The sequence below is a fragment of the Delphinapterus leucas genome, chromosome 3, assembly GCF_059928025.1.
Source record: "Delphinapterus leucas isolate spDelLeu-1000000601 "Yukka" chromosome 3, BTC_Dleu_Yukka2, whole genome shotgun sequence".
Classification (NCBI taxonomy): domain Eukaryota; kingdom Metazoa; phylum Chordata; class Mammalia; order Artiodactyla; family Monodontidae; genus Delphinapterus; species Delphinapterus leucas.
In genome coordinates this window covers 128,239,823-128,262,329 of record NC_143131.1, presented here as the reverse complement: position 1 = coordinate 128,262,329, position 22,507 = coordinate 128,239,823, and the positions used below count along the sequence as shown (strand labels likewise).

Below are 22,507 nucleotides of genomic sequence, written 5' to 3'. Positions count from 1 at the left end.
TTGTAAATTTTGGAGATTAATCCTCTGTCAGTTGCTTCATTTGCAAATATTTTCTCCCATTCTGAGGGTTGTCTTTTGGTCTTGTTTATGGTTTCTTTTGCTCTGCAAAAGCTTTTAAGTTTCATTAGGTCCCATTTGTTTATTTTTGTTTTTATTTCCATTTCTCTAGGAGGTGGGTCAAAAAGGATCTTGCTGTAATTTATGTCCTAGAGTGTTCTGCCCATGTTTTCCTCTAAGAGTTTGATAGTGTCTGCCCTTACATTTAGGTCTTTAATCCATTTTGAGTTTATTTTTGTGTATTGTGTTAGGGAGTGTTCTAATTTCATACTTTTACATGTAGCTGTCCAGTTTTCCCATCACCACTTATTGAAGAGGCTGTCTTTTCTCCACTGTATATTCTTGCCTCCTTTATCAAAGATAAGGTGACCATATGTGCGTGGGTTTATCTCTGGGCTTTCTATCCTGTTCCATTGATCTGTATTTCTCTTTTTGTGCAAGTACCATACTGTCTTGATTACTGTAGCTTTGTAGTATAGTCTGAACTCAGGAAGCCTGATTCCTCCAGCTCCGTTTTTCATTCTCAAGATTGCTTTGGCTATTCGGGGTCTTTTGTGTTTCCATACAAATTGAGAAATTTTTTGTTCTAGTTCTGTGAAAAATGCCAGTGATAGCTGGATAGGGATTGCATTAAATCTGTAGATTGCTTTGGGTAGTAGAGTCATTTTCACAATGTTGATTCTTCCAATCCAAGAACGTGGTATATCTCTCCATTTGTTTGTATCATCTTTAATTTCTTTCATCAGTGTCTTATAATTTTCTGCATACAGGTCTTTTGTCACCTTAGGTAGGTTTATTCCTAGATATTTTATTCTTTTTGTTGCAATGGTAAATAAGAGTGTTTTCTTAATTTCACTTTCAGATTTTTCATCATTAGTGTATAGGAATGCCAGAGATTTCTGTGCATTAATTTTGTATCCTGCTACTTTACCAAATTCATTGATTAGCTCTAGTAGTTTTCTGATAGCATCTTTAGGATTCTCTATGTATAGTATCATGTCATCTGCGAACAGTGACAGCTTTACTTCTTCTTTTCCAATTTGGATTCCTTTTATTTCTTTTTCTTCTCTGATTGCTGTGGCTAAAACTTCCAAAACTATGTTGAATAATAGTGGTGAGAGTGGGCAACCTTGTCTTGTTCCTGATCTTGGTGGAAATGGCTTCAGTTTTTCACCATTGAGGACGATGTTGGCTGTGGGTTTGTCATATATGGCCTTTATTATGTTGAGGAAAGTTCCCTCTTTGCCTACTTTCTGCAGGGTTTTTATCATAAATGGGTGTTGACTTTTATCAAAAGCTTTCTCTGCATCGATTGAGATGATCTTATGGTTTTTCTCCTTCAGTTTGTTAATATGGTGTATCACATTGATTGATTTGCATATATGAAGAATCCTTGGATTCCTGGGTTAAGCCCCACTTGATCCTGGTGTATGATCCTTTTAATGTGCTGTTGGATTCTGTTTGCTAGTATTTTGTTGAGGATTTTTGCATCTATGTTCATCAGTGATATTGGCCTCTAGTTTTCTTTCTTTGTGACATCATTGTCTGGTTTTGGTATCAGGGTGATGGTGACCTCGTAGAATGAGTTTGGGAGTGTTCCTCCCTCTGCTATATTTTGGAAGAGTTTGAGAAGCATAGGTGTTAGCTCTTCTCTAAATGTTTGATAGAATTTGCCTGTGAAGCCATCTGGTCCTGGGCTTTTGTTTGTTGGAAGATTTTTAATCACAGTTTCAATTTCAGTGCTTGTGATTGATCTGTTCATATTCTCTATTTCTTCCTGATTCAGTCTTGGCAGGTTGTGCATTTCTATCAATTTGTCCATTTCTTCCAGGTTGTCCATTTTATTGGCATAGAGTTGCTTGTAGTAGTTTCTTAGGATGCTTTGTATTTCTGTGGTGTCTGTTGTAACTTCTCCTTTTTCATTTCAAATTTTATTGATTTGAGTCCTCTCCCTCTTTTTCTTGATGAGTCTGGCTAAGGGTTTATCAATTTTGTTTATCTTCTCAAAGAACCAGGTTTTAGTTTTATTGACCTTTGCTATTGTTTTCTTTGGTTCTATTTCATTATTTCTGCTCTGGTCTTTATGATATCATTCCTTCTGCTAACTTTGGGTTTTGTTGGTTCTTCTTTCTCTAGTTCATTTAGGTGTAAGGTTGAGATTTTTCTTGTTTCTTGAGGTAGGCTTATATAGCTATAAACTTCCCTCTTAGAACTGCTTTTACTGCATCCCATAGATTTTGGATCTCATGTGTTCATTGTCATTTGTCTCTAGGATTTTTTGATTTCCTCTTTGATTTCTTCCGTTATCTCTTGGTTATTTAGTAACATATTGTTTAGCCTCCATGTATTTGTGTTTTTTATCTTTTTCCCTGTAATTCATTTCTAATCTCATAGTGTTGTGGTCAGAAGAGATGCTTGATATGATTTCAGTTTTCTTAAATTTACTGAGGCTTGATTTGTGACCCAAGATGTGATCTGTCCTGGAGAATGTTCCATGCGCACTTGAGAAGAAAGTGTAATCTGCTGTTTTTGGATGGAATGTCCTATAAATATCAATTAAATCTATCTGGTCTATGTGTCATTTAAAGCTTCTGTTTCCTTATTTATTTTCATTTTGGGTGATCTGTCCGTTGGTGTAAGTGAGGTGTTAAAGTCCCCCACTATTATTGTGTTACTGTCGATTTCCTCTTTTATAGCTGTTAGCAGTTGCCTTATGTATTGATGTGCTCCTACGTTGGGTGCATATATATTTATAATTGTTATATCTTCTTCTTGGATTGATCCCTTGATCATTATGTAGTGTCCTTCCTTGTCTCTTGTAGCATTCTTTATTTTAAAGTCTATTTTATCTGATATGAGTATTGCTACGCCAGCTTTCTTTTGTTTTCCATTTGCATGGAATATCTTTTTCCGTCCCCTCACTTTCAGTCTGTATGTGTCCCTAGGTCTGAAGTGGGTCTCTTGTAGATGACATATATATGGGTCTTGTTTTTGTATCCATTCATCAAGCCTGCATCTTTTGGTTGGAGCATTTAATCCATTCACATTTAAGGTAATTATCGATATGTATGTTCCTATGACCATTTTCTAATTGTTTTGGGTTTGTTTTTATAGGTCCTTTTCTTCTCTTGTGTTTCCCACTTAGAGAAGTTCCTTTAGCCTTTGTTGTAGAGCTGGTTTGGTGGTGCTGAATTCTCTTAGCTTTTGCTTGTCTGTAAAGCTTTTGATTTCTCCATCCAATCTGAATGAGATCCTTGCTGGGTAGAGCAATCTTGGTTGTAGGTTCTTCCCTGTCATCACTTTAAGTATATCATGCCACTCCCTTCTGGCTTGTACAGTTTCTGCTGAGAAATCAGCTGTTAACCTTATGGGAGTTCCCTTGTATGTTATTTCTCATTTTTCCCTTGCTGCTTTCAATAATTTTTCTTTGTCTTTAATTTTTGCCAATTTTCTTATTATGTGTCTCGGCGTGTTTCTCCTTGGGTTTATCCTGTATGGGATTCTCTGCACTTCGTGGACTTGGGTGGCTATTTCATTTCCCATGTTAGGGAAGTTTTCGACTATAATCTCTTCAAATATTTTCTCAGGTCCTTTCTCTCTCTCTTCTCCTTCTGGGACCCCTGTAATGCGAATGTTGTTGTGTTTAATGTTGTCCCAGAGGTCTCTTAGACTGTCTTCATTTGTTTTCATTCTTTTTTCTTTATTCTGTTCCGCAGCAGTGAATTCCACCCTTCTGTCTTCCTGGTCACTTATGTGTTCTGCCTCAGTTATTCTGCTATTGATTCCTTCTAGTGCAGTTTTCGTTTCAATTATTGTATTGTTCATCTCTGTTTGTTTGTTCTTTAATTCTTCTAGGTCTTTGTTAAACTTTTCTTGCATCTTCTCGATCTTTGCCTCCATTCTTTTTCCAAGGTCCTGGATCATCTTCACTGTCATTATTCTGAATTCTTTTTCTGGAAGGTTGCCTATCACCACTTCATTTAGTTGTTTTTCTGGGGTTTTATCTTGTTCCTTCATCTGGTACATAGCCCTCTGCCTTTTCATCTTGTCTGTCTTTCTGTGAATGTGGTTTTTGTTCCACAGGCTGCAGGATTGTAGTTCTTCTTGCTTCTGCTTTCTGCCTTCTGAGAAGTGGTGCTTTGTTCTTCTCATACCAGGAGGCACGTGATGTTGACTTGTCCCATTATTGTTGATGTAAACTTTTAATCACTTGGTTAAGATGGTGTCTTCCAGATTTGTCCACTGCTGGTCTTGTGGTGTGTCCTGCAGAGGCAGAGGATGGCTGTTGCTCTCTCTGGGGTCCTAAAAGCTGGTGGCAGAAATATCAGAGAGTGTTCATCTACTTGAACTCTTGTTGGAGGCAGACATCTTGCTTGGGTCATTAGCCTATCTTTTTCTTTATGTAGGTTTTTATAGCTATAAATTTCCATCTAAGCACTGCTTTACCTGAACTCAAGTTTTGGTGTATTGTGTTTTTGATTTCATTCATCTAAAATTTGTTCAGAAAGTCAACACCACTAATCACGAGGGAAATGCAAATCGAAACCACAATGAGATATCACCTCATACCTGTCAGAATGGCTGTAATGAAAAAGTCTACAAATAACTAATGTTGGAGAGGATGTAGAGAAAAGGGAGCCCTTGTACACTGTTGGTGGGAATGTAAATTGGTACAGCCACTATGGAAAACAGAATGGAGATTCCTCAAAAAACTAAAATTAGAACTACCAAATGATCCAGCAGTTCTATTCCTGGGCATATATCTGGAAAGAACAAAATACTAATTTGAAGATGCATGCACTCCAGTATTGTCTTTTCATTTTGTTGATAGTTTCCCTTTGCTGTGCAAAGGCTTTTAAGTTTAATTAGGTCCCGTTTGTTTATTTTTAATTTTGTTTTCCTTGCCTGAGGAGATAAATCCAAACAAATATTGCTAAGACTTATGTCAACACGTGTACTGCACCCTCAGTGTTCATAGCAGCACTATTTACAACAGCCAAGACATGGAAGCAACCTAAGTATTCATCAACAGATGAATGGATAAATAAGATGTGGTGCACGTGTGCAAATGTGCACACACACACACACACACAGACACACACACACACAGTGGAATATTATTCACCCATAAAAAGGAACAAAATTATGCCATTTGCAGCAATGTGGATGGACCTAAAGAATATTGTGCTTAGTGAAATAAGTCAGAGAAAGACTTATTGTTCACTTATTATGTGGAATCTAAAAATTATACAAATGAATGTATATGCAAACAGAAATAGACTTGCAGATAAAGGAAACAAACTTGTGGTTACAAAAGGGGAGAGGGAATGGGGGAAGGACAAAGTAGGGGTTTGGGATTAATAGATACAAACTACTATGTGTAAAATAGATAAGCAACAAGGATATATTCCATAGCAAAGGGAGTTACAGCCATTATTTTGTAATAACTTATGATGGAGTACAATCTGTGAAAATAATGAATCACTATGCTGTACACTCAAAAATAATATAATATTGTAAATCAAGTATACTTCAATTTTTTAAGTCAGTATACTAACAACAACAACAACAACAATGGCAGCAGCAACAACAACAAACCCTGGGGAGAGGGTGGAATCTGATTTCCAGAATTGCCACATAATATTATATTTTAAATATAAATTTTCTACAAAATTTTGAGAATTCCTTTGGAGTGTGGCACTGGTAATTTTATTTTTAAAAGGTGATTATTAAGTGAGGCCAGTGTTAAGGACCATTGTACTATACCATATTGTCCCAAAGGCCCTATCATTCCTTTGTTTTAATTTTTAGATTCCACATATAAGTGAAAACATACAATATTTGTCTTTCTCTGACTTATTTTACTAAGCATAATACCCTCCACATCCATCCATGTTGTTGGAAATGGCATAATTTCATTCTTTTTTATGGCTGAGTAATATTCCATTGTATTATATATACCACATCTTCTTTAACCATTCATCTTTTGATGGACAGCTAGGTTGCTTCCATATCTTGACTACTGTGAATAATGATACTAGGAACATTGGACTGCAGTACACTCTTTGACATAAGTCTTAGCAATATTTTTTTTGGATTTATCTCCTCAGGCAAGGAAAACAAAAGTAAAAATAAACAAATGGGACCTAATTAAACTTAAAAGCCTTTGCAGAGATAAGGAAACCATCAACATAGCAAAAATACAACCTACTGAATGGGAGAAGATATCTGCAAATGATATGTCTGGTAAGGGGTTAACATACAAAATAATTCAGATCATCTCATCCATATGTAATGATATTCTTCATTAATGACATCCTCATTCAAGATAAAGTCACTGCAGTGGTGGTACAGAAGTCAAGCAGGAGGTGAACCTCCAAATCTTCTCCATAAACTTCCCAAGGGCTGTTTTCATTCAGTTTTAAATTAGAGTATGGCAGTGCCCACATTAAACAATCTGGTGGTTTAATGTGTTGGTTCTTCTTTCTGTTATTCCTAAATTTGGTCACTCCCACACCTTTTAGGTGTACTTTTTGCTACTTTTAAGTCACCTTCTTTGCTTTCCCATGTCCCACACCAGTGTAACCAAGATACCTGCCTCAGGAATTCTCAGTAAGAATAGTGAAAATGGCCCTGTTTTCTCCAAATGAACTGCTTTGGATTGGAATCAGAGGTTCACAAAACCATGGAAACTCAGAATTACAGAACCATGGAATTTTGGAACTGAAGGCACAAGGGAGCTCAAGACAGTATAATTTCTTATCTTGAAGTTAAAAGGACTTTTTTTTTTGTGTCTGATGATAGAGAATATTTTACCTTATATATACCCTTATTTTAGAAATGTGTACATTTCACCATTTCACATAACAATAAACGTGCCTATATTTCTTCGTTGCTTATATTTACTGAATGTTATATTGTAGTGAGTTTTCCCTTTTTATTGCCTGGTGATCTCTCTCCCTTTTAATGAACTCTATTTTGTCCATTGTAAGAAGAGCTCTATAACAGCTTTCTTTTGATTAGTATATGAATGATATATATTTTTTCTTTCCATTACTTTCAGTATTTCTGTATCTTCTATTTAAAATGTATATCTTTGAAGCAGACCCCTTAACTTAGCCCCTCAGGGTGTGCCCTGTTGAAGGAAGAGAAGAACTTCAGGTGAGTAGACTAAAGTGGGAAAAGATTTGAAAGTGTTGACTAGCAATGGGGAAGAGATACAGAAGTTAGGATGAGTCTGTATTTGTGAAAGAGACGAGAAATAAGAAATACAGCACTTCGGGAAGAAGTGGTACAAGAGCTGCAGAGAAGGAAATCCACATGAAAGGGAATCTTGGGAAGCAAATGGTTCTCTTTTTTACAACAGGAGAAATTAACATTAATGGGGCAGGTGAATAGAGGGAACTACAATAACTAAGTGAATAATGAAAGATATATCAACAAAAGTAAAAGATGGCAAGATAAGGTTTTGGAGGAAGGTGAAGTGTCTGGCTGGCCAGAGCAGAAGATGGATGGTTGGCAGGGCTAGAGTGATCTAAGTCTAAATCCCCCAGTGAAAGAATCTGTACTGTAGCCCTGTGTGTTTCCTTAGGACCCCAGACAGATTCCCAACCCTGTGCCCAAGATCTACGGCTGGAAGAGAAATGTACAGTAGCATTTATGTAGGAGGTGGATCCAAAGGCTAAGAAAAACTAGGTCCTGGCTGTTACATGTGGGCTCAAGATGAAGGTGAAGAGGCAGCCAGAGTGAGCTGTGCAACCTGAGCACCACAAGGCCTGTCATAGGCTGCTTGGTACTAACACCTCCAAATCTGTCCCTTAAATCATATTTCTCCAAAAATGAAGAAACTTTCAAAACTAGCCTTCTCAAAGCAGTGCTTCGTTATCCTTTCCTTGTCAAGAATGTTTAGAAAATGTTAGACGATTAGACTAAGAGGGAATAGCATTTGCACTTGGGAACAGAAAACATGGGTTCATGGTAGCCTCTGCAGTTATGAGCTTTCTGGGCCTTATTTCTTGCACTATACAATGGGGACCATAATGCCAACTCCATACTCTGTTGTAAATATCAAATAAGAAAATGAATATGAATGTCCAAAGTGGCACATTTATATACTATGAGCAGTTATAATTGTTCATTTAAAATTCTGGATAATACAGATTTTTAAAAATTTATAACCTTGTATATTCAACCTCTCAGGAGCCTCAGAATTGGGATATACTATCCCTTGAATGAGAAATATTCTTGTTTGTCCTCTTTCACTAACTAACTCTTAGGCCCAATGTTGGAACTTCTAGAAAGGTATTGCTGAAGAGCCTTCAGCCTTCTCTTTATTCTGGATTATTCTGGTTTCCCTTTCTCAACCTAATATCCGCTCTTTTTACAGAAGATCCTGTTATTCAAATATTTTTTGGACTAGGACAAGCAATTGAGGTTTTCTGACAAGGTAAGGTTCTTCTCCTACAAATACTTTTGCCCAAACCCGTATTCTGAGAAGGTTCAATGAGATGATACTTCTAAAAACATACCTTTTCACACACTCTTTTTACCTCCCCTTGGTGCCTTACTGCATGTCTCTTGAAGGCCCAGTTGGTTTGCTCCTGTGATATGGGCTGAATTGTGTTGAATCCTTCAACAGCTCTGTAACTCTCTCCTCCATGTAAACTTACAACTAGGAGGATAGCCAAAGAAGGTCTCATGTGATAATATTTTTACCAGAAGTTTTACATTGCTTATTGTAAACAAATCTGGAATTTATTGATTATGGAGCACCGCTTAGAGAACAGAAATTAGTCTTGTAGATCCCCTCTCTGCATGACTGATGGAATATAAAAACTAAGAAGCTCTAAACTTAAATAGCTCCCTAGAGCTGACTTTTACAGCACATGTCCAACACACACAGTGAACACTCATCTCTAGCTCTGAAGCCAGAATACGTCCCAGTACAAAAATCTATTTTTTGGAGGTGCATATGATAGTTTGGACCCTTCCAGAGATAGATGTTATGCTTGCTTTTTTGCTTGTATCCTTAATTAATCATTAGTAAAATTTGCTGTTAAGTAAGGTGCCTAATTTCTCTGAATCTGCTTTGACAATTTGACTTCTGTTGTGGTATAATAACTTTTGATTAGAACTGTGCCATTCAAACAGCTTTTAGGGTGCTTCTGAAATTACTATAAATTGTTAGACTCAGCTTCTCATTATTATCTTCTTTTCTTCCATATTTTCAATTATCTCAGTTCTTAAAAATTACTTGTTCTTGCCTTTTTCTGCTATATATGATTCCTTAGGATAATTATGTATTTTGATGGAAATTTTTCATTGTTTTTACCTAAGTTATACAGGAGATGAACCATCCTTTGATTTGGTCCATCATATTCAAAATACTGAAACTAGAATCAAACCACTTTTTGATTTCTTAATTGAGCTGCTTGTTCCCTTCTCATTTCACAAGAATAGGAAGTTCCTCACATGTTCTCATCAAGAACAGTGATGCCAGAGTGGTCCGTCTGGTATGTAAAGATGCAGGATGGTACCCAGAACCTGAAGCAAGCTGGATAGATCTCCAGAGACATAGTTTAAAACCACACTCTGAAAATAACAGAGCAAATGGAAAAGGCCTGTTCTCCATTGAGTTTTCAGTTCTGGTAACTGAACTCAAAAAGATTGTGCCCTGTTCCAACCTCAACTCCAGGCTCAACCAGAAAAAAGAAACAAATATTTCTGATTCAGGTTAGTTTGTCTATAATTATATCTCATTGCCTGGAGAAGTGTTTTAAGACTGAGTGCATACTGTTGAGTTCCTAATTGAAAGGGAAATGATACTGAGTTCCTGTACTGTACTTTTTAGGCAGCTTTACCCAATCTGTATTACTTCCTTCTTTCTGCTAGCTTTGGGTTTAGGTTGTTCTTTTTCTAGTTCTTTAAGAGAAAAAGTTAGGTTGTTGAATTAAAATCTTTCTTCTTGTTAAATGTAAGTATTTACAGTTATAAATTGTCCTTTTAGCAATGCTTTTACTGTTTCTCATAAGTTTCAGCGCATTGTGTTTTGTTTTCATCTGTCTCAATATATTTCCTAATTTCCCTTGCAATTTCTTCTTTGACCCATTGGTTTAAAAGTATGTTGTTTAATTTCTACATATTTGTGAATTTTTCAGTTTTTCTTATATTAATGTTTAGTTTCATTCCATTGTGATTTGAAGGATACATTGCATAATTCCAATCTTTTAAAACTTAACAATTGCTTTGTAGTCTAACATATGGGGTCTATTCTGAAGAATGTTCCATGTGCACTTGAAAAAAAATGTAATTCTGTTGTTGAGAGGAGTATAGGTGTCTATTGTGTCCATTTGTCTATAGTATTGTTCAAGTATTCTGCTTCCATACTGATGTTCTGTCTGGTTGTCTTATACATTATTGAAAGTGGATTATTGAAGTCTACTATTATTGTAGATCTGCCTACTTCTCTCTCTAATTCTAATAATATTTGCTACATACAGTTTGGAGGTATGTGATTTGGTGCATATATGTTTATAGTTGTTATATCTTCTTGGTGAATTGATCCTTTTATCAATATGTAGTGTCCTTTTTTGTCTCTTGTAACAGTTTTTTTTGGCTGCGCCACACAGCTTACAGGATCTTAGTTCCCCAACCAAGGATTGAACCCGTGGCCTCAGCAGGGAGCATGGAGTCCTAACCACTGGCCTGCCAGGGAATTCCCTCATGTAACAGTTTTTGACTTAAAAGTCTATTTTGTCTAATATTAGTATAGCCAACCCTACTCTCCTTTAGTTACTGTTTACATGAAATACCTTTTCCCATAGGTATTTGTGTTTTTTCTTACCCCTGTGAAAAATGGAAAAATGATAACAGACAATAGATTTTTATGATAAAATATACCATACTTGCAAAACTGTATATACAATATACAGTTAATATGGTTAAAAATTTAGTATCCCTCTGAATATAACATGTCATCAAGTATAATACATATTGTATTTTATGTACCACTAAAAAAGAAAAAATTATACCAATTAAACTGACACAATGATTTTTTTGTCATTTTGAATTTTTTATACTTATTAAATTTTTTTTCAGACTTTGGTTTTAACATTTATCACCCTTGTGAATACATACAAAGTAAAATGTATTAAAAAACTGACTAAGGTGTATTTATGATAATGACAGCTATATCTTAAGACCATCCAGATGTCAGAAATGTGAAAATATTAGAAAATAAATACCTGTGTACCCACCACCTTGTTTATGAAATAGAACAGTCGCCAACACTATTGAAGCTGTTGTGTATACTTCCCTAATGACATCTCCCTCCTTTATACCCTATAGATACTTCCTTTTTTCTAATTTTGCCAAATATATACTCTAAATAATTTATTGCTAGGTATTATTATTAACTGTTTTATACATTGAACTAAAGCACATGTGTTCTGTGACTTACTGTTTTTACCCTACCATAGGTGAGATTCATTCATGCCTATGTGTCTGCCACTGTTGTATAGTATCCAACAGTATATGTAGTCCATAATTTATCAGTTCCCCAGTTGATGGACATTTGGGGCTATTTCCAATGCTTTGCCCTTATATTTTGTTGCATTTTACAGTTGTCTCCTGGTACACATGTGTTAGAGTTTCTCTTGGGTATATACCCAGAAGTGGAATTGCGAAGTCAAGTCAAGATGGTAGCCTGACAAATACTGCTGTTCCCCTCCTCCCTCCCATGAGTATACTGAGGAAACATGAGTCTTGTTCTTGCTTGATCTACAGGCCAGACTTAGTATCTATGTTCAGGGACCTTCAAAGGGAAGACAAGCAAGAGAAGGAGGTGGTGGTGCTTTCCAGCCCACAGAAGGTGACTTTCAGCCATAACCTTGAGGAACCAAAGATAGACAGGGGTTAATGTGAGGTAGAGTGTTTCTATCAGCTCCATGGAGCATGGGTATGAGGTGAGGCTCCATTTGACTGGAGACTAGGGTCGTCTCAGGCTGAAGCTTGGTTGATGTCACAGAATCCACTGTGAGGTCACTTCTATGCTGTGGAATACATAAGTTGAAAAAGAAGATAGTAATTCATTCTAAAAATGAATTTAAAACTAAGGGACGCTAAACTGAAAACAGCTTGGTTTCATGTTCTGGCTCTTCTTCTGATGGGCTTAACAGGTTACTGTCTCCTTGTCTTAAATATGATGGCACCAGTGACCTCCAGCCCTTCCCCATGCTCTTCTGTCTGTGTGATGGATTACGTGCTGCTCTCCTCCACAGCTTGCAACCCGATGATGTCCACCTCTGTATTATGCACAGTACAGTAGGCACTGAGGCTTTTGCAGAACCCCAGACCACTGTCTGTGCAATAAGGTAGGCTTTGAGCTTTGTCAGCAATGAGCCAGTCCTTCTGGGTCTCTTATTTTCAGAACCTGGGGCCACTATGGAGTAGTGTGGGATTTGAGGTTCTTTAACAATGAGCCAAAACTGCTGTATCTTCTTACTCAGAACATGGGACTACTGTTTGTATAATAGGGTAGGCTTTGAAATTTATTTTTTTAAAAAGCCAATTGTACTGGGGCTCTTACTTGAAGCCCTAGATAGAAGAGCCAGAGCCATAAGCAACAAAGGACCTACAGGGACAACGAGGGAAGGAAGGGATTCTTACTTTGATCCTCAACTAATTCACTGATGGATTCTGATTCAAAAGCCATTAATAATGTCTATATTAATTATCTGCTTAAAAAAAAAAAAGCCACAGTGGCTCTCCATTGCCCAATGAATCAAGTGCAAACTCTTAACATAGTATTTGAGATCTTTGGCAATCTGGATACAACCAAATTCCAGAGTCTTATACATGAGTCCATACTGATATAAATAATTGAATAAATAAATGAGGGAGAAGAGATAGCTCTTCCTTGCTGTAGAATTCCAACTAATGAGTGTGAAAGGAATGAGGAAAACAGAAAATCACCATTAGGTCAATACCACAGGAATAACTGCAGATAAAATCCACTGATGGATGCTAAAATTAGGAGGTGAAAATTTGGGAAGAAATATACTTGTAGAGCTTCATACCATCTCTTCCAAAATATTTATTAACTGCAAAGGAAAATATATTACCTTGAGAGTGGAGAGACCTGATGGAAACCCTCTTAACCAAGTGATCAAAGTCAAAGTCACCAGTAATAAGACATATCAACAACCTAAATCCTGTGATGGGATGCCCTCAGGAGGACACAAAATCACTTCTGCAGTGTTCTTGTCTAAAATGCATAACCTCAGACTAATCATGAAGAAATATCAGACAAACCCAAATTGAGGAACATTAAAATAGGAGATCAAGACCCTTAGAACATGTCAAGGTCATGAAAGACAAGGAAAGACTGAGGAACTGCTGCAGATTAGAGGAGACTAAGGAGAAATAACTAGTGCAGTGTGAGATCCTGGATTGGACCTTTTCAAAAATAGTTTCAGTGGAAAAACTTATGAAATTCAAATACAGTTTTTACAGTAGTCAATAACATTGTACTAATGTTAATTTCCTGATTCTCATGCTTGTACTGTGGTTATGTAAGATGTTAACATGAGGGGAAGCTGGTTGAAAGATATCAGGACACTGTTATATTTGCAACTTTTATTTTTTAATTTTTATTTATTTATTTATTATTTTTTTGGCTGTGTCAGGTCTTAGTTGTGGCACACTGGATCTTTCATTGTGGCGCACAGGTGCTTCATTGGGGTGCATGGGCTTCTCCCTAGTTGTGGCGTGTGGGCTTATCTCTAGTTGTGGTGCACGGGCTCCAGAGCACCAGGGCTCTGTAGTTGTGGCACGCAAGCTCTCTAGTTGTGGTGCGTGGGCTCAGTAGTTGCGGTGTGTGGGCTTAGTTGCCACAAGGCATGTGGGATCTTAGTTCCCTGACTGAAGATCGAACTGGCATCCCCCTGCGTTGCAAGATGGATTCTTAACCACTGGACCACCAGGGAAGTCCTGCAACTTTTACATAACTTTTATATGCTTGCTCTTTAAAAAGAATACCCATTTTCACTTATTACATTAGTAATTAAAAGAAATAATTCCCAGTATACGGCAAAGAGCACAGGTTATATAGTCAGAAAGACACAGCTTGATATTCTAGCTGTACTACATATTAGCTTGTGTGACTTATGCAGGTCACTTCAGTCCTCTGAGCCTCCATTTTCTTCATATGACTTTCCTCAAACTGAGATGACAATGCCTTAAGCATAAAATTGTTACAAGCATGAGTTATGCTTGTAAAGCACCAGGTATAGCACCTGGCACAGAACAGGTAGCAGCAAGTCTAAGTTTTTCTTCCCATAAGAGACAGTCAATTCACTACACAATTGAATTGACCCAGTGCCCTATAGGAGATCATGGTCCAGAGATCATGTGCTATGGAGATCATAGTCCAGAGAGGGATGCAGTCAGATCACTTCAATTTCACTCAATTTCTTTCTTGTGCTTAATCAATATATACCCTGCATGACCCATGATTTGGTATTTGTGATCCTCATGAGCAGCTGAAGAAAAAAAAAAAAAGAAAGTTTGCAATCCAGTCTACTACACTGCAAGCTCCTTGAGCAGAGGGTTACTGTTTCACTTATTCTTCACAGAGGCCTTAGTATAGGCCCTTTCACAGAAGGAAGGGCTTTCTGGCCACCCACTTAGACTCCTATGTGGTAGGTTGAGTCCAGTATTTATGATGGGGGAGAAGCTGCATCCTCTCTTCCCTGGGATGCTCTGGCCTTTCCCTCCTTTTTTTCTTTTTAACTCTTAGTGGTTCCCTGGTAGGCTAACCAGCATATGGATAATATGAGGGTTTTTCTGTACTGCCCCACCCTATGGTGTTGGAATGGCTTTAATTGGAACTTATCCTTTCCCTTTCTTTCCATTTGGGTTTCATTCTTGGGTTGGGAAACTCTCTGGCTTCTGTTCCGTTCACTTGTGTTGCCTTAACCCTGCAAGTTTGGGATGAGGTGTCCCACTACTGAATCTTAAGCTGTTTCTGCAACAGGCTTCTGTAATCACCACACTCATGCTGCCCTCTGGGGAGAGATCAGCAGTTCCTGCTGACATACTAGAAGGCCAGGCTTGTGGCCCTTGCTGCAGCCATTTTAAACATTCTTGAGTATATTTCACAGTGCCTGCCGTGGACATGCTGGCTCCACTTCCTCCTTGGTCTATGAAGGCTGCTCTGGCCAGAGCTGAGATTAACTGTCTTGAGTCTCCAGACTCAGTTGCTCTCATGTCTCTATCACCTGTAGTGGTGCATGGTGCCTGTTGTCATTGCTACTGCCACTCCTGTTGTTGTCAGGCACCAAAAGTCTCTGGATTTCAAGAAAGAGTGTGCTTCTCTGCAGTAAAAGATAAACTCAGTAGGCCTGGGTTGTCTAAAACCTGCACATTTCAAAGAAAGGTTTGACCACTTGCTAGGCTCCCAGGAGGTAACCTCTAAGTTTTTGGAATAACCTGCCTGATAAAAGCATCTTTTTTACATGGGGCTTTGGGACACTTAGTATCAGTTTGGCCTCTGAGAGGCTAGAGACTAAGTAACGAAGGTCAGCCGTGTATGCACACCTTGTCTACATGACTGACCCTGAATAAAAACTCTGGACACCAAGGCTCAAGTGAACTTCATGGGTTGGCAGTACTTTGTGCATGTTGTCTCTCATTGTTGATAGAAGACTTAAATGTTGTCTGTATCAATCCACTGGGAGAGGACAAATGGAAGCTCGCATCTGATGGCTCTTCTAGATTCTTCCCTGTGTACCTTTTTCCTGGCTAATTTTAATCTGTATCTTTTTTTCCTTTTTTTTAAACTGAGGTATAGTTGATTTACAGTATTATATTAGTTTCAGGTGTACAACATAGTGATTCAAAGTTTTTATAGATTATATTTCATTTAAAGTTATTATAAAATATTGGATATATTCCCTGTGCTGTACAATATATCCTTGTAGCTTATTTATTTTGTACACAGTTTGTACCTCTTAATCTCCTACCTCCCCACATTGGTAACTTTTATTTTTTTAAACAAAATTCACATTTTATTTAGGTTGAAGTAAACTATACAAAATTGATTTTCTTCACCAAAAATAACAGCAATATTTTCTGTATTATTCCTAGATAAACCACAAAACACTTATTTTTGTAGGTTTTCTAGGTTTTGCTTGTAAACCAAGGTGAGGCAGTAGATACAGTCATGGAAAAAGACAGAAGAAAACAGAGAAATCAGTTGTCAGTATCATGGCCTCTGATCCTGTCTTGACCATGAAACAGAAGTGTTCAACATATACCTGTCAAAAAGCTTATGAAGATGTAGGCTCAATAAAGGAATGTAAACAGCAACAATCAGATGTGGAACAACAAGGGAAGGCTCTTCCATTCAAACTGTAACTATAACTTGTTCCTTCAACTTCATTTGATAAAGACAAAATCTACACTGAAATCCTTGTTTGGCAAACTCACACGTTTCTCTTACAGTCTGATAATTTTCTTAACTGTCCCTTACAGATTTTTAACAGCATACTTAAAACTCCTACTATTCAAAGGTCAGTCATGAGCTTCATTGTAATGTTTTGTAAAATGTATTTCTTCCTCCCATACCTCCTCAAAATTTATTTCTTCAAAGAACTGATAACTCAGTACCTGACAATTGGATCCACAGTGACAAATGTTATATCTAAAATGACTTAACTAATACAATTTCAAAGTGCCATTAGCAGAGATCACACAGAGTGTAACATGGTACTTTCAATGCTATCTTCTGGAAGAACAGTTAGGTCTCCAAAGCATAGGACTTCAAACGGGCCATTTAAACAGGAAGATTATCAATGACTAATGTACTCAATGCGAGGCCTACAGGTCAAGATATTCAGTGATTAAGTGGCCTACGTACACCTTACAACTTTTCTGAAAGGTATTTTCAAATTTCTTACAGATTTTTTCAAATATCAAATATAAGAGAAAGCCTATTTTAAAAGTCTCTTAGGTATTTTAAATGGTTTCTGAATTATCTGTGGGAAGCTCTAACTTAACTTGTATAGAGTTTGATATATGTATCCACCATTAAATCCAAATCGTGTTTTATATCAAAATTTATGTTAAGCAAAGCCAAGTTACTTGACCTTTGGTCTGTCAAAGTGTTCCTCAGGTATGCTTTGAGACGCTTTCACCCATTTTCATAGCGTTCATTCTCAACCTTCATCACAGGAAGAATACATAGGACCTTCAGCAATGCATAAACATTAGGAAAAAACTTGATGTCTGGCAGATGAAGGGCTTCATAAATAGTGGATGGAAGCTCTATATCTTTCCTTCTGTGTTTCCACTTGATTCTCCAACACTGCAGCTCAGCAGAGTGTGTGTCAGGATTAGGTAAATCACTTCTGTACATGTCAGCATGATGCTCCTCTGATGTATTGAATTTAAGCTGTCCCATGACAGAGGGTACCAGAGGTGAGCATTTAAGAGCTTTGAGGTGTTGTTCTGAGAAGATATCTTTCAGTTCCTGAATAATGTGTTCCACTGTTGGAACATTTAGAGTTTCTTTATAGTAACTCTCAGAGGTTAGCTGAAATTCCAGGTTACTATGCTGAGCTCTGTGAAATTTCCCTGGGAGTTTCATCTGAATATCAAGTTTGGTTGCCAAATTTGTGGCTTCCTCAAACCAAAATTCATGATAAACTTCGATATTTTCCATCACTTTATTTAGTGAATGCAGCACTGCAGCCAAACTACTGGCTGCAAGAAGACATCAGAAGTTTGCCCCTGAATATTTTTCCCAAAGGCTCTTGTAAAAGATAGAACATTTTTAAGAACAATGTTGGTAACGATGAAATCAAAATCTGTTACTGCACTACAGAGTACAAAGGCTCGGCCAGCTATACAGTTATTCCATCTAACATTTGTGTCACTATTTATACCATCTATACATAAAACAAGTGCTTGTGGGAGGTCCACTAAGATTTCAAAAGCATCATGCCTGCCTGTCCACTGAGAATGGCAAATTTCCTTCAGTTCTTTGCCCCTTTCTTCATTGTTCTGGAATAGAACAGAAATTACATTGTCAAGCTCTAAAAGCAGTTGTGGTGATTGATGGGAAAAAGAACAAGCTTCCTCAGTTGTTCCTAATGTGACAGATACTCCCATAACAGGCACTGATTTTGCCAACCACATATTTAAGGCACAGGAAGAGCAGAGTGTGTAGATAGCTTGGGGATATTTCTCTAAAAGTCTAGAAGCAACAACTTTCACTTTGGAAGAAAATCCACTGGACACAATGTAAGCCTGGCCACGACAGTACTCCATGCTGAATCCCCACTTCTCAGTTATCGTAGTGTGAAATTTCACAGCCAAAATTTCTGCATCAGCTTCATAAGGCAGGAAGCCCACAGATTCCTCTCTCAGGTTGTGAGCTTCATCAACAAACCTCACCAACACAGGCAGGTGCTCTTCCCCTGCTAAGCCCACCACATCGTCAGTGACAATGGAAAAGAAGTGAGTCTCTCACTTCCCTTAGGGTTTCTTCCCAAATGCAGCTCTCACAGCTCTCTAGCATCTGTTTCTGCTGTGTTTTCAAACAGAACAATGTGTTAACTGCTGCTGTCTCAAAGCACCTTCTCAGAACCTCTCCACCAGAATTGATCCGGCACTCCAGCAGTGCTTGAAAGTTATCAGGAGTAAAGAGACCTTCTGGGATTTCATCAGTTTCATATCCATCCAGAGGTATGTTCTGTTTTCCCATAAGAATCAAAATTTCAAATAAAGATTTTAAGTATTCTTTGTTTTCCTTCTCTTCAAGGGTTAAAGTTAAAATGTCTTCACCCTGCTCTTCACTCCCTTCTTCTGCACTGGGGTTCTGAGCATTGTTGCTGTTTATTTCCTTATGTTTTGGTTCCTGTTCAGAAGTTTCATCAATTTTTTTCTGTTTCAGTGTCCTGATTTCATCTTCACTCAATTCTTTTATTCGTTTTCTGTGTCTACTGTGTGGATTATTCAAATGGCTGGTAAGATCAAATATTGTTGGCATTGCATTATCTCGAAGAACTGTCCTATAAGGACTCTCCCAATGACTTCACATGTATTTGCTTCAATTAATTTTGAGAAATACAATAACCCAATCATTCTTTGGTTTTCTGATGCCTCTGCAAAATGTATAGTTCTACAGATCATAGACGTCTCAAAGTGTTTGGCACACAATCAGTAATGTTTATTTAGTTTATCAGGTGTTTTATCTTCTAAGTCTGCTCTCCTACAATTCTCCACTGACTTCTGGCATCTGGCTGGATCCCACGGGAACCTGAAAAAGGCCAGGTCCTACTGCGTGCTCTTCCGCGTGCAGTTGGGGGCCGCGCAGAAGTTCCGCATCGTAGTCTGCCAGCCGGCCGGCCCAGCCCTCGCAGCCCTCGCGCTGCCGCTGCTGGTGCACCTCCCACCCGCCCGGGCCGCTGCCGCCTCCTTACCACCCGCATTGGTAACTATTACTTTGTTTTCTATATCTGTGAGTCTGTTTCTGTTTTGTTATATTCATTCATTTGTATTTTTTAGATTCCATATATAAATGGTAACATACAGTATTTGTCTTTCTCTGACTTACTTCACTAAGCATAATACCCACCAGATCTGCCCATGTTGTGGGAAATGGCAAAATTTCATTCTTTTTACGACTGAGTAATATTCCATTGTGTGTGTGTGTGTGTGTGTGTGTGTGTGTGTGTGTATGTACCACATCTTTATCCATTCATCTGTTGAGGGACAGGTCATCTGTTGTTGACTATGGTAAATAATGCTGCTATGAACACTGGTGTGCATGTATCTTTTCAAATTAGTGTTGTTTTCTTCAGATATATACTATGGAAAGGAATTGCTGTGTCATATGGTAGCTCTATTTTTAGTTTTTTGAGGACGCTTCTTACTGTTTTCCACAATGGCTGCACCAATGTACATTCCTACCAACAGTGCACAACAGTTTCCTTTTCTCCACATAGTCGCCAACATTTATTATTTGTGGTCTTTTTAACAATAGCCATTCTGACAGGTGTGAGGCAATTTTTTTTGTGGTTTTGATCTGCCTTTCTCTGATGATAAGTGATGTTGGGCATCTCTTCATATGCCTGTTGGCCATCTGAAAGTCTTGTTTGGAAAAATGTCTATCAGCTCCTCTGCCCATTTTTTAATAGGATTGTTTGTTCTCTGTTGTTGAGTTGTATGAGTTCTCTATATATTTTGGATATTAACCTTTTATTAGATATATGATTTGCAAATATTTTCTCCCATTTGGTATGTTGTCTTTTCATTTTGTCGATGGCTTTCTTTGCTGTGCAAAAGCTCTTAAGTTTAATTAGATCCCATTTGTTTATTTTTGCTTTCGTTTCCTTTGCCTTAGGAGACAGATTTTAAAAAATATTGGTACAATTTATGTCAAAGTGTGTTCTGCCTATGCTTCTTCCTGGAGTCTTATGGTTTCCAGTCTTACATTTAGGTCTTTAATCCATTTTGAGTTTGGTTTTGTATATGGTCGCAGAAAATGTTCTAATTTCATTCTTTTACATGTAACTGTCCAACTTTCCAACCACCACTTATTGAACGGTCTGTCTTTTCCCGCATTGTCTATTCTTGCCTCCTTTGTCATAGATTAATTGACCATAAGTGTGTGGGTTTATTTCTGGCTTTCTATTCTGTTTCATTGATCTTTCTGTCTGTTTTTTTGCCAGTACCATATTCTTTTGATTACTGTAGCTTTGTAGTATAGTCTGAAGTCAGGAAGCATGATTCCCCCAGCTCTATTCTTCTTTCTCAAGATTGTTTTGGTTATTCAGGGTCTTTTGTGCTCCCATACAAATTTTAAAATTATTTGCTCTAGTTCTGTGAAAAATGCCATTGGTATTTTGATAGGGATTGTGTTGAATCTGTAGATTGCCTTGGGTGAAAGTTTAGTATCTTTAAATAACAAACATTTATTATCTCACAGTTTCTGTGGGACAGGAATTTGGGCATGGCTTTGCTGAGTCCTCTGGCTCACAGTTTCTCACAGGACTTCAGTCAAGGTTTCAGGTGCTGAGGACTCGTGTGAAGATTTGATTAGGGAAGGATCTGCTCCCAAGTTCACTTACGTGATTATTTCATTCAGTTACTCAAGAGCTGTTGGACTGTAGACCTCAGTCCATGGATGAGTAGCAGGCAGGTGATTTGAGACAGTGGACCAAGGAACTAGGAAGTATCCTCTGAGGGTTGAAAGAACTGAGCTGATGCTGAGGAAAAATTTATTCCAAACCTGGAAAAGGCAAAATGCTCATTGCTTGATTCCTTCATATCACGCTAAAGCTTCATCAGAGAAATCAGTTAGGCTTTCATCTGACTCTGGAATATAACTAACAATTAACAGTTGGCAAGGGTACAGACAGCTCTGTAAAGTTAGCGGTTAGTTTATTGAAAATTATAGGGTTTGATATTTTGCTGCATTGTGGAGAAGATAACCCTAAAGTTTATAGGCTTGTTCTCTTGAAGAATATTTATAGATTTTCATCTGACTGAGCAATTTTCGATTCTTTTCCCTTTGAATAGTACAGAACTATGTTCTTCAAATGCTCTTGCCACCAACCCCATTGTCTTCTAATTGGTTTTTTCATTAATAAGTTAAAATTTGGCACGTGATTATTACCTGTTGTTTTTAACAGTGAGTGCCAATTAGACTGTGGAAAACAGACTTGACCAAAGATACTGCTCTGAGTATTGCAAGCCATAGAAATGATAAAAACAGATGACACTCTGCCATCTGCAGAGGGAGAGGCGTGGGGATGTTTTGTCTCTGTACAATCTTAGAGCAAAACTAAAACAGCTGAAGTGAGGCTTGTACCTACAAGTTCTGATTATGTTATCTTATATGATGAAATTCTAGTTGTTGCAGGAAAGGATCAGAGAAATAAGCAATACGTTTTTCCTAAGCAAGCCAATGAGTCCTAGGGAATTTTATAAAAGGAAGCTGAAACTGGCTAGACAATGTGACTGTCTTTGGAAACTGGTTTTGTTTTTCAAGGATAGGGAGTAAGAAAACAGTGTTTACCTCATGATCTTAGTTACTGAGTCAGTGGATAAAAGTCCAGTAAGTTCATACACAGCAAACACAGCAGAGAGTACAGTAACTGCTTCAAAGTATTTTCAGAGAAACACCAGAAGGCAGAATGATTCAAAAAAAGAAACAAGTGACCGGAAGCATATGGACTAGCTAATTTAGGGAATCAGATGTAAAATATATAACTCTGCCACTCTGAAAAGTTTTGGTAAATGCTATTCATGCCAGGGAGCCTCCTAGCCTACAGAACAAAATAGATTGAACAGGAAGAACCAAGGTAGTATGAAGAATTTCAGGAGTATTTTAAGTAATCCTACTATCTAGAGATCAGGGAACCTAATTTCTATGACTTGTAGA

General features: G+C 37.7%; 1 protein-coding gene and 1 pseudogene across 1 annotated transcript in view; one reads left to right on the top strand and one right to left on the bottom strand.

Moving 5' to 3' along the window:
- The window catches only part of LOC115801477 (uncharacterized), a 97,012-nt gene that overhangs the window by 29,786 nt on the left and 44,719 nt on the right, over positions 1-22,507 (top strand). Inside the window, exons 7-10 of the mRNA XM_089909575.1 lie at positions 6,168-6,303; positions 7,121-7,218; positions 8,444-12,428; positions 18,663-19,552. The gene's annotated coding sequence lies outside the window, so the exon portion shown is untranslated. The remainder of the gene's footprint in view (positions 1-6,167; positions 6,304-7,120; positions 7,219-8,443; positions 12,429-18,662; positions 19,553-22,507) is intronic.
- On the bottom strand, positions 17,065-21,055 carry LOC111183105 (52 kDa repressor of the inhibitor of the protein kinase-like; annotated as a pseudogene).